General features: G+C 46.1%; 1 protein-coding gene and 1 pseudogene across 6 annotated transcripts in view; one reads left to right on the forward strand and one right to left on the reverse strand.

The window, feature by feature from the left end:
* LOC146399483 (uncharacterized) overlaps positions 1-12,902 on the forward strand; it is a 74,359-nt gene that overhangs the window by 14,255 nt on the left and 47,202 nt on the right. The gene's annotated exons all lie outside the window — the stretch shown is intronic.
* Positions 2,857-12,902, reverse strand: part of LOC146399484 (olfactory receptor 5D3-like) — a 40,175-nt pseudogene continuing 30,129 nt past the window's right edge.

Below are 12,902 nucleotides of genomic sequence, written 5' to 3' on the forward strand. Positions count from 1 at the left end.
GCTGTTGCTCAAATTCGTTTATTAAACACTGGGTTTTTCTTTTTGTTTTTTTTTTAACTGATTCAGAGAGAAGTTCAAGAAAACAACAATTTTGAGGTCAAGTCTTGAAGGTTTGCACACTGTTTCCCTCACTGTGGTGTGTGTGCATCACGACAATACTTTTTTTTCCCAAGAACAAACCTCCAAAATTCTTCACAGATCGCTCTGTTTATTTGCAAAAAACTTGCCCTGCCGATCACTTCTAGCTGGATCAACAATCACAGTGAAGCCTCTAAAAGTTTCCCAGGAGTTTCTAGCTGAGGGCGGCAGCTCTGTGAGTGGCTGTCTCCCCATGAAGATGCTCCATGTGGGTGGAACTAGCCTTGGCCTGACCCCCAAAGCCACAGGATCCTTCCTGCTCTTTCTTTTCTTTTTTAAGGGCCACACCCGCAGTATATGGAGCTTCCCAGGCTAGGGGTCGAATCAGAGCTACAGCTGCTGGCCTACACCACAGCCACAGCAACACCAGATCCGAGTGGCATCTGTGACCTACACCACGGCTCACAGCAATACCAGATCCTTAACCCACCAAGCAAGGCCTGGGATTGAACCACATCCTCATGGATACTAGTTGGGTTCTTAACCCACTGAGCCACAGGGGAAACTCCCTTTCCTACTTTTTCCATCTTCTTGTTGCTCTTCTCCTGAGCCCACTGTGGGTCTGGTATTTTTCTAAGTGATTCATGCATGTCGATCCAAACAGAAACCCTATGAGCTAGGCTCTGTGGTTAGTCTTTACTTCACAGATGGGGAAACCGAGGCACAGAGCAGTCAAGTACCTTTCCCAAGGCCACACAACTAGAGCCCAGCAGGACCAGGGTTGAGCAGGCAGCCTGGCTCCAGATCCAGGGTTCTTCATCCCAATAGTGCCCTGCCTCCCCCAGGCCCATGTTCCCAGAGACCACTCCCCCACCTCAAGGCCATCTGGAATAAGTTGGCAGGCAGCTCACTACCCTTCAGAACCCCCCACTTTCTTCTCAAGTCTCCCCCTGGATTTCTCCCAGGGTCTTGAATCCAGGATTGCTGCGAAGTGATTTTTTTTTTCCTCACCCCTCATGTATGGGTGTACTGCTGAGGTCTGATTAAACTTATTATCAAGGACAGTCTCAAGGGTATTGCAAATAGTGCTGCACTGAACATAGGGGTGCATGTGTCTTTTTGAATTATGGTTTTCTCTGGATAGATGCCAAGGAGTGGGATTGCTAGATCATATGGTAATTCTATATTTAGTTTTCTGAGGAACTTCCATACTGTTTTCCACAGAGGTTGCATCCATTTACATTCCCACTGACAGCCTAGGGAGGGTCCCCTTTTCCCCACACCTTCTTCTGTATTTATTATTTGTGGATTTTTGATGATGGCCATTCTGGCTGGTATGAGGTGGTACCTCATAGAAGTTTTGATTTATATTTCTCTGATAATTAGTAATGTCAAGCATCTTTTCATGTGTTTTTTTTTTCCATCTGTAAGTCTTTGGAGAAATGTCTATTTAGATTTCTGCCCACTTTTTGTCCCTCAACAGATGAATCAATAAAGAAGTTGTGGTACATATATATAATGGAATATTACTCAGCCATAAAAAAGAGTGAAATAATGCCGTTTGCAGCAACATGGATGGTTCTAGAAACTATCATACTGATCAAAGTTGGACAGTTTGATACATAGACATCATATGATATCACTTATATGTGAAATCTAAAAAAAAGGATACAAATTAACGACTCACAGACTTTGAAAAGTTTATGATTATCAAAAGGGACAGGTTGGGGTGGGTGGGAGGGACAGACTGCACACAATCTATGGAATGATTGGCCAATGGGGACCTGATACATAGAACAAGAACTCTACCCAGTATTCTGTGATCATCTATGTGGAAACAGACTGAGAGAGAGAATGGACATGTGTATATGTATGGCTGGATTCCTTTGCTGTACAGTAGAAGTTATCACAGCCTTGTAAGTCAACTATACTTCAGTAAAGCTTGGGAAAAAAAGGGACAGTCTTAACAGGGAAAAGGAGGTGATTAAGGACAGCTTGGGGTGGGGTGCTGGGCCCTGTGATGTGACTTTTATTATTTTATTTTTATTTTTTGTCTTTTTAGGGCCACTGCATATGGAAGTTCCCAGGCTAGGGGTCCAGTCAGAGCTGCAGCTGCCACCCAACACCACAGCCACAGCAACTCAGGGTCTGAGCCACATCTGCAGCCTACACCACAGCTCACAGCCACGCCAGATCCTTTAATCCACTGAACAAGGCCAGGGATAGAACCCATATCCCCATGGATACTAGTCGGATTCTTAACCTGCTGAGCCACCATGGGAACTCCCTGGGATGGGACTTTTAGATCTGCCCTCAATGGAAAGCCCATCACCCATCACCCCCCCACTGGGAGTGCTGGTGGCTGAGCACAGCTGTCCCCCGCCTTCAGGGATTGCCTCTCGCCAAGTCACTCCCTTTCTGGGGTGGCCCCCACCCAGTGGCTGGTCCATGTGGTGGTTCACAAGCCTGTCCATCTTGGTCTGAGTCTGGAGAATCATCATAGCTCCCTGTGGCATTGACTGAGGTTGTCATCGAACTTGACAACAGCTAGCCTTCTTCTGCCTCTGCCCATTCCTGCCACCTCCCCTCCACTCCCTCCCTCCTTCAGGGCTTAAGGCCAAGCCTGTTCCCCAGAAGCATTCTATACTCTAAATGCCATCTCAGAGTTTCCACTCTGGGGGCCCAAGGCGCTGAGACAGACCCAACCTGTGACAGTAGGATATGGGAGGAGGGAGAGACCAGGGTTGTACAAGGGGCCGCACCTGCCAGAGGAAAAGTTCACCTCTGGACCGTTGCATAGCTGTGCTCTGTGGACTCTCCATGTCCCCGCAGTGGTGGCCCTTCCATCTTCTCCTAGGAGAAAGGGATGAGAGGCTCCAAAAGGGCTAACTCCCCTGATTCCCAGCATCCTTTCTGGTTCCAGCTCTGGCTGCCACCGTTACAGTCACAGCCTGGTCAGCTTGGCTTGGGTGGGCCCCCTGGACCAGCTTGTTCTGCCCTCCCTTAGCATCCTGGGATCAGTGCAGGACCTGTCGTTTGCAGAATTTCGTGGCGGTGGCAATGAAGGTATTTTGAGAGAGGCACTAGAGCGCTCAAAGGAAGCTTTCTGCCTCCTACATCTTGGAATTCAGAGTGTTTACGGATTTCTTCCATACCCATGGGGTTAAGCCGGCACCAGCCACGACCTTGGAACCCTCAGGAGAGAAGGTCTAGAGCACAAACCATTGCTGGAGCCCAGATGGCAAGGTTCTTTACCTAATTATGTATGTGGAGCTCCCCTCTATTAAGAGGTTCTTCTGTAGGACACAAACCACCCATCACAGGTCCTCAAGAAGACACGGGTGTCCTTGGCCAACCACGCTGCCTGGGTCCACATCATCATGGTTCATGGTCCAGGGCCAAGTTCCTATCAAGGGTCTGGTAATCTCTCCAGACAGACCCCAGCGCGCTGTTGGCTGAAGAGCAGCTCTGAGAGCCTGAATCTGGGTTTTACTCGGTCCAGGTGGACACCCTGGCACACCCTGGTTCTGAGGCACCCCCCCCACCCTCCACCCAGGAAGAGCTCCCCCAGTCACCCCTTTGTCCCACTCGGTTTCTTTCCCTAAATTCCTCCACCTCTTCTTTCTCTTTCTCTCCCTCCCTCCCCCTCCTCCTCGTTGTTCCTTGTTCTACCAGAAGGAAGGCTGGTCAAGGACTTGTTTATACACAGTCATGTTCTAGAAAGGCTTCTTGAAAGAGGGTATAAAACACAACGCAGTGGTGTTAAGTTTAAAGTAGGTCAATGAGAGAAGGAAAAACAAGGGCTGCGAAAACAGGAGGCTCGGGGAACAAGACAAAGGAAGACTTATTCCCGCCAAGCCCAGCCCTGCATCCCCTCCCTTTCCAGATCCCAAAGGCGTTTTACAGTTGTTGGTGCTGCCTCCTGTGATTGGCCCGCCCCTCCCTGACTGTGTCATTATCCAAAGTCATGGCCATAAATACCATTTACACACTGATGAATCTTTATAGCAGAGCTTGTACCCATTATCCAGAAGCCTAGGGACCGATGTTAATGAGGGGGGGGGCAAAGCACCCATGAAATGGTGGCTACCCGGACTGTGGAACTCATGGTTGAGAGCTCCATGGAGCATATTAGACCACGAGATGGCTTTGGGGACAGCAGCCACAGGCTGGGGATGATGAGGCAAAAAGACAGGTGTCTGGGTGCTTGATGACAAATGGGCACCCTCCCACTCATGGCAGCTCTGATATGCCAGCCTCTGTGCTCACTGGTGGGGAATAAGCCTTGTCCTTCTTGAATCTGTTGATATTTGGGATTGTCTGTTATATGGAGCTCTGCCCAATTCTAAATCTCTCTCTCTCTCTCTCTCTTTCTCAAATCTTTGTGTCTAGTTCTGATCTTTTTGACCGCGTGTTTGACATTTCGTCTTGAATTGAATAGGTATCTTAAGCTGAACAAGAGCCAAACCAGAACTCTTGACACTGTGCTCCTCTTTTTTTTCCCTACATGAGACCCTTCCAGAATTTCCTTGATCTGAAGTTAATGGTGCCACCAAATGCTCATTGGCTTAGGATAAAAACCATGGAGTCACTCTTAACTCCTTTTCCCCCTCCCTCTCCCGCATTAGCAGATGTTCGGGGCTCTACCTCCAAAGTAACCCCCTGGCTCATTCACTCCTCACCACCTCCCCGGCTCTCACCACCATGGCTGCCATCATCTTTCACCTGGAAAAGCCTCCCAACTCTTCTGATTCCACTCCTCCTCCCATAGCGTTTCTCCTACAGCAGCCAGAAAACCCAAATCCGACCACACCCCTCATCTGCTTAAAGCCTCTCATAGTCACTCTACTTGCCATGAGCTAGACACTGCCCTTCTTGGTCTTTTTATACCCTCATCCTTACTTAACCCACCAATAAACACCTTGGGAACATTTCTATGTAATTTTCACCAGGCTTTCCTTATCTGAAAGTCGGTAAACATATCATTGCTGATGCTCAGGGGGGCATATACAGAAATCATAGTACCCATGTAAAGTTTCTTATATTTTATCACAAAATTTCAAGGGCATTCTGCATTTAGGACTATAATACATTGAACCATTGGGAAGAATGGGTGGCCAGGAAGAAGCCATGCCTGCCGTCTGGCTCGGTGAACTTGAAGCATGGCAGGTGTGAGGTCACATCACACACCACCTGGGCCCTTCTGCTCTCAATCTGACCTGGGGCTGGTTTGTCAAGTTCACTGCTCTCCCTCCACCTGAAGGGTTCAGAAATCACTCTTGGAGATAGCTCCCTCAGAGGTGTTGCTTGGCACGGGGAGGTCAAATCCTCCCATGGCTTCGCAGGAAGATAAAAATTGTTTGACTGTTAAAAAAACATGATAGAGGAAGAGTTCCCATTGTGGCTCAGTGGTTAACGAATCTGACTGGCATCCATGAGGATGCAGGTTTGATGCCTGGCCTTGCTCAGTGGGTTAAGGATCCCGCGTTGCTGTGGCTGTGGCATAGGCTGGCAGCTACAGCTCCGATTGGACCCCTAGCCTGGGAACTTCCATATGCAAGAGGGTGCAGCCCTGGGGAAAAAAATAAAAAGAAAGAAAACATGATAGAGGAGTTCCTGTTGTGGCTCAGCAGGTTAAGAACCCGGAACTGTGTCCATGATGATATGAGTTCAAGACCTGGCCTCACTCAGTGGGTTAAGGATCTGGCATTGCCGCAAGGTGCCGTGTAGGTCGAGGATGTGGCTCCGATCCAGCTATGCTGTGGCACAGGTTCAGGTCTCAGCTGCAGTTCCAATTTGACCCCTAGCTAGAGAACTTCCATATGCCTCGGGTGCGGCCCTAAAAAGAAAAAAATAATAGCCATGGACTGTGGTGTAGGTCTCAGATGCAGTTGGATCTGGTGGTGTTGTGGCTGTGGTGCAGGCCAGCAGCTACAGCTCTGATTAAACCCCTAGCCTGGGAACCTCCATATGCCATGGGTGTGGCCATAATAATAATAATAATAATAATAAATTTTTAAAAATAAAAAATAAAAACATGACAGAATGGTCAAGAGAAAATGAAATGAGCTAAGTAAGGCAAAGTTTGGCATGTTTTGCAGCAGGATGAAAATAGCACATCTTTCATCAAGATAGAGTTGTGATCAAAGAAAGGAACATACCCCCCCCCATGTACATGTTCTCTACACTGCCCAGCACACACCCTGTCCCCCGGACTCCTCCTGAAGCTGTTGCCACTCCCAGGTGTCCCTCTCTGATGGGTCATCTAGCCAAAGACCCATCTAGGGTTCTAATGAGAAGAAGGGAAGGGGCCAACCAGTCTCTTTTTAAATCTTTTTTTTTTTTCTTGCTTTTTAGGGCTGCACTAGCAGCATGTGGAGGTTCTCAGCTAGGGGTCTAATCGGAGCTACAGCTGCCGGCCTCAGGCACAGCCACAGCAACATGGGATCCAAGCCATGTCTGCAACCTACACCACGGCTCACAGCAACAATGGACCCTTAACCCACTGAGCAAGGCCAGGGATCAAACCCACAACCTCATGGTTCCTAGTCGGATTCGTTTCCACTGCACCACAACAGGAACTCCTCTTTTTAAATGTTTTTAAGTGAAAAAACATAGGAATAAATATGGTAACTGAAAAAAATTCATATAGGTAAACAGGATATACAATGAAGAGTAAATTTCATGGTGTTATGATATGCAGGGCATAGACTTCAGGCAAACTGCATAGGTTCAAACCTGGCTGCCTTACTTCCAGCCTGGGTGACCCTAAGCAAGTTACAGAAACTCCGTGACCCTCAGTTTCCCTGTCTGTAAAATGGGAAATCATCATATTTACTTTAGGGAATGATCGTGAGGATTACATTTATTGATTCATGTAAAGCGTTGGCACACATAAGCTCTGTCTAGAGAGAGATGATTTTATTATTGTCATTGTCGTGATTTCCTTAGAGTTTGAAGTAACTGGAGGTAACAGATTTTCATGTATCCTTCTGGAGATTGTTTCTGCATACATAAGGGCATGCTTTTTACATGAGAGGGAGCATGCTGACACACTCTTATGCAGGGAAACTCATATGTAGCTGGATATTATTCCTTTCATACAAATATTCCTTATGGGACCAGATCCTATTGATGGACTTTTAGGTTGTTCTCCTGTTACATAGTCACAAGTAATGTGGTAATACAGCCTTTCACAGGCACTTGGTGTGTATTTATGAGTGTAATTGTAGAATAAATCCCTTGCAGTTGAACTGCTAGACCAAGGCTAGATATGTTAATCTTTTTTTTTTTAATTACTCAATGAATTTATTACATTTGTAGCTGTACAATGATCATCACAATCCAATTTTATAGGATTTCCATTCCACAACCCCAGCACACCCCCCCACCCCCCAAACTGTCTCCTCCGGAAACCATAAGTTTTTCAATGTCTGTGAGTCAGCATCTGTTCTGCAAAGAAGCTCATTGTGTCCTTTTTTCAGATTCCACATGTCAGTGAAAGCATTTGATGTTGGTGTCTCATTGTGTGGCTGACTTCACTTAGCATGATAATTTCTACGTCCATCCATGTTGCTAAAAATGCCGGTATTTCATTCCTTTTAATGGCTGAGTAATATTCCATCGTGTATATACACCACATCTTCTTGATCCACTGCTCTGTCGATGGACATTTAGGTTGTTTCCATGTCTTGGCTATTGAAGAGTGCTGCAATGAACACTGGAGTACATGTGTCTTTTCGAGTCATGGTTTTCTCTGGATAGATGCCCAGGAGTGGGATTGCTGGATGGGATGGTAATTCTATTTTTAGTTTTATGAGGAATCTCCATACTGTTTTCCACAGGGGCTGCACCAATTTACAATTTCACCAACAGTTAGATATGCAAACCTTTGATAGGTGTGGCTGAATCGTCCTTTAGTCCCTTTTCCACGGAGTCACCCCCTAGGACAGCCTAGACAGATCCCTAGGTGACCCAGGAATGCTCTATCCATGCAGGAAGCTGTTCACCTCCCCCCGGGCTGGTACCTCCCCAGAGGGTTCCTGATACTACATTTTCTACAGCTGGTGCCTGGGGCCTCTGTCTCTGCCTTGTCTTACCTGGAGCAGGTATCTTACTTTTTCTGCCCATTTGTACATTACCTGTTTTTAGCCCTCTCAACCCTTCCATTGGATTGGAAGCTTTAGACTTATACTCTTCAGGTCCCATATGAAAATTCTTTTTTTTTTTTTTTTTTTTTTTGCTTTTTAGGGGTGCACCCGTGGCATATGGAGTTTCCCAGGCGAGGGGTCTAATCGGAGCTATAGCTGCTGTCCTATGCCACGGCCACAGCAACGCCAGATCAGAGCCGTGTCTGTGACCTACACCAGAGCTCATGGCAATGCCAGATCTTTAACCCTCTGAGCAAGGCCAGGGATGGAACCCAAAACCTCATGGTTCCTAGTTTATCTACCTTCCACCATCCCCTTCCGACTTCATGATGTACTTATTTGGTCCATTTTCTATAGTTTCTAAGACTCAAAGCATACATCATCCTTTTTTTTTTTTTTGCTTTTTTTCTGCATTTTGGGGCAGCACCTGCAGCATATGGAAATTCCCAGGCTAGCAGTTGAATTGGAGTTGCAGCTGAGGCCTCTACCACAGCCACAGCAGCACTGGATCCTTAACCCACTGAGCAAGGCCAGGGATTGAACCCACATCCTCATGGATACTAGTCAGGTTCATAACCACCTGAGCCATGACAGGAGCTCCCTACATCATCATTTTTTATACATTTGTCCGTTGAGGGGAGGGAGGAACATCATTTGAGTTTGGGTCCAAACTAACTATAAAAGTCATGTGTTTTTGTTTTAGGTTTTGTGTTGTTTTTTGCTGCACCCTCGGCACATGGAAACTCTTGGGCCATGGGTGGAACCCAAGCTGCAGCTGTGACCTATACCTCAGCTGCAGCAACATCAGATCTTTAACCCACTGGGCCACAGTGGGAACTCTCAAAAAGGCATGTTTTTTTACCCCGAGTGTTCTCCCCTCCCTGGCCCCACTTTCATGTTCCCTGCTCTCCATTTCCTGCCATTGGAAGCTTGTAAAGTAGATTTATTATCTGGCACCTTCTTTAACAGAGAATGCTCCACAGTGTTGGAATTTTCCTAAGCCAACATTTTCCTTCCAACTCATGAGGAACCAAGAGAACTTTTTGCTGAACAGTGAGATTGTGATCTGATTGAGATCAGACCGGACATGAGGAAGCATAGAGTGTGAGCCTCACTCAGCCAGCATTAGATACCTCCTCCTCCTTAATGGGCTTGTTTCCTCATCTGAAAAAAAAAAAAAATCAGGCTGGACCATCCACCCCAGTTTGAACTAAAACTGATTTTTATTCCCTTTTCCAGATGAGCTCTATCTGTCAGTAATGCTCATGACTGTTCATCCTCAAAAAATGTCCTCTTTCCAGAAAGACATACAGAAACAATTAAGAGAATATTTTAAACACACCTTAGATTTGCTCATTTATTCCCCTCAATGACCGAGTCTTTTGAAGTAAATGAGAGGTACCTCAAAGAGCCACCGAGGTAGTTTTTAACCTAAAAACAACAGCAACAGCAAACTCTGACCTAAATTCTGAGGCCACCTTTCAGGGTGGAATGTGTTTCCAGGGAGTGATAAGATTAAGTTGGGGTCTATGATAAAGTTTTCCTCTGGAGCTTCCTTTTGAATGACATGAAGTGGGAAATTAGAATTACTGAAGGGAAGAGAAATGGAAATCCTTAAAAAAAAAAAAAAGGAAGAAAGGAATCTATCCTTGTTTAAACATTTCTGTTGTGGTTGAGTGTGACTTTCCAAGATTTATATCCCTAGATTGTGAAAACTCCTTTCTCATGGTCAGAAATCTCATCACCTCATACTCTGTAGAACTATAAAGCATTTTCAAGGGATTGAACAAAGAGAAAACAAAGATGTAAGAAAGAAAACGGGTTTGTGTTACAGACTGTTGGAAGCATTTTTTTCCCTTGCTATTCAGTGGAAAGAATCATCCATGACACTAATACATCAGAGTCGTTTGGGGTTCATGTACACCATACAACCTCGAGAGGAAAATAAAATTTGGAGACAGATTTCCTATTGAACAAAGCATCAGTTAATGTTATATTAACAAGACTCTTATCCTAATCGAACAAGCCATGTTCCCCAGTTGATCTCTTAGTGGTTTCTATGTTCTTGGAATAATTTCTTTATTTCTCACCATCCACCGTGTTCTGTCTCGGTGGTTTGTCACTTCTGGGCATAATACCCAGAAAATTGGGTGTTTCTTCTGAGAACCACGTGGAGATGGTCCCTTTTACTTATTTCATTTTAGAGCTTTTCCTGGATGTAGTTTTTCATGTATTCAAGCACCTAACGGATAACTTTCTTTGCACCAATAACGCTCCCAGCCCTGGGAAATGTGTTCTAGGGAAGGAAGAAACCCTTGCCTTCCAAGGATTTATGATCTAAAGTTTGCCTTGGGAAGACATAGGAGTCCAAAGTTACCAAGTCCTGTAATTCAATCCAGCAAATACTTACTGAAAGTCCACTATGTGCTTGACACTGGGAATACAAAAATAAATAAGACACAGGTCAACTCCCAGTTCGCTGGGGAAACACAAGGGCAAGCAGGCAGTTCTGCTCCAGGGAACTCAGATCTGAAATCCAAAGACGTGCGTGAGAGTGGGCCTGTTCCCTTTTGCCTAGAGGAGCCAGATCATCTTCTGAGATGCCGTCCCCCTGTTCAAGATGTGATGTCTGATCAGGAATTTGCCAGCTGGACATGGCGGTGGTTTGGTTACCAGGCAAAAGGCCTATGCCAGGGAGGAGGCGTGGTCCCCTCGGAGAAGGCAGATCCCCCACATCTGGAGCCAGGGATGCAGGTGGACAGTGGGGCCAGGTGAGCCAGGCAGGGTGGCTCATGCAAGCCTAGGCCCTCCTGGCCAAGGGGTGTGATTCCATCTTCTAGTCTAGGTGAAGAGGAGCCACTGAAAGCAGAAGTAGGGGTGTTATGGGATAAGATCATTAAAAGAGGCACATCCCCAACACAGAGCTTCCCCGCCTAAGACACCGCCCTCAGGGAGACCCCGAGACCCACACTCGGTGACCTTGAACTTTGTCCTGAGCCCTCCCCGTCTGCACGGAGAGAGATCTTTGTCACGCTGTCTCCCTGAGTCCTGGCCAAGGGTATGTGAGTTTGTGATTTTTCAAAACATTCTGCTCAGGAGTTCCCACTGTGGCTCAGCAGGTGACGCACCCAACTAGTATCATGAAGATGCGGGGTTGCTCCCTAGCCTCGCTCCGTGGGTGAAGGATCCTGTGTTGCCATGAGCTGTGGTATAGGTCACAGATGTAGCTTGGACCCGGTGTTGCTGTGGCTGTGGTGTAGGCCGGCAGGTGTAGCTCTGATTTGACCCCGAGCGTGGGAACCTCCTTATGCCGAGGGTGTGGCCCTAAAAAAGAAAAAGAAAAACAAACAAAAAACCCACAAACATTCTGGTCAGAGTATCTGTCCCATCTTACAAATTAGGACCCTAAGGACAGTTTTCTTTATGTGGCTACTTCTACTGATAATTCCCATACTAAGAATAGCACAGGGTTTTTTTTTTTTTATTAATTTATTTAGAATAAACTTAACTATCCATTTAATTTTATATGAAAAATAACTATTTCCCCATAGCAGGAAGAGTGGATCTTTTTACATTTTTGCAAGTCTCTTTCTTGTTTGTCTCATCAGAAGACCATTAGATTTTCAGGATTGCTTCTGCACTTAATCCATTGTATTCATTGAATCTATGAAAATACAGAGGTCCCATTGTGACTCACAGGGTTAAGAACCTGACATAGTGTCCGTGAGGATGCGGGTTTGGACCCTGGCCTCACTCAGTGGGTTAAGGATCTGGCATTGTTGCAAGCTGGGGCATAGGCTGCAGATGCAGCTTAGATCTGGCATTGCCGTGGCTATGGTGTAGGCCACAGCTGTAGCTCCAATTTGACCCCTAGCCTGGGAATTTCCATATGCCACAAGTATGGCCTTTAAAAAGGAAAAAAAAAAAAAAAGAAATCTATGAAAATAAAAAGCCTCACACAATAAATAAAATAAAATAAAACAAAATAAAAAGTCACAAAGTAGATAGCCTAAGCATTCACTGCCTGTTGGGGTTCAGATTGCAGCCCCATAGCCTACTGGTTGTATGACTTAATTCAAGGGATCCAAGTATTTGTGCTGTGGTTTCCTCATCTATAAAGACAGAAGATATAGAAAGGAAACTGAAGTTAAGAAGCGAAGTGCTGGTGTTGCCATTATGGCTCAGTGGTTAACAAATCTGGCTAGGAACTGCGAGGTTGTGGGTTCGATCCCTGGCCATGCTCAGTGGGTTAAGGATCTGGCGTTGCTGTGGCTGTGGTGTAGGCCGGTGGCTACAGCTCCAATTCAACCGCTAGCCTGGGAACCTCTATATGCCACAGGAACCGCTCAAGAAATGGCAAAAAGACAAAAAAAAAAAAAAAAAAAAAGAAGAAGAAGTGAGGTGCTTGGGAAGGGACCGAGCATGTCCTAAGTGTTGGTTAGATGTTACCTACAGTCATGAGTGAGGTCATCATCCCGGGTTTAGTTGTTATGTCACTTTAGTCTTTCCTCACAAAGCAGGTGCGGCAGGAGCTGGAATTCCCATGATCTTTTCTATCTGATCTTGTGATGCCACAGTCATACCCAGACCCAGGATTGGATCTTGCCCTCCAAGAGCATCGAACAGGTCCTGGGAACTCGCCCTCTCCTCACAGCGCAGCCATGAGATGTGCTT

Source organism: Sus scrofa, chromosome 10 (assembly GCF_054392235.1).
Source record: "Sus scrofa isolate SSC_HxYL_T2T_F1_AM1 chromosome 10, Sscrofa_HxYL_maternal_Yorkshire_Landrace_v2.0, whole genome shotgun sequence".
In the NCBI taxonomy this organism is placed as follows: Eukaryota; Metazoa; Chordata; class Mammalia; order Artiodactyla; family Suidae; genus Sus; species Sus scrofa.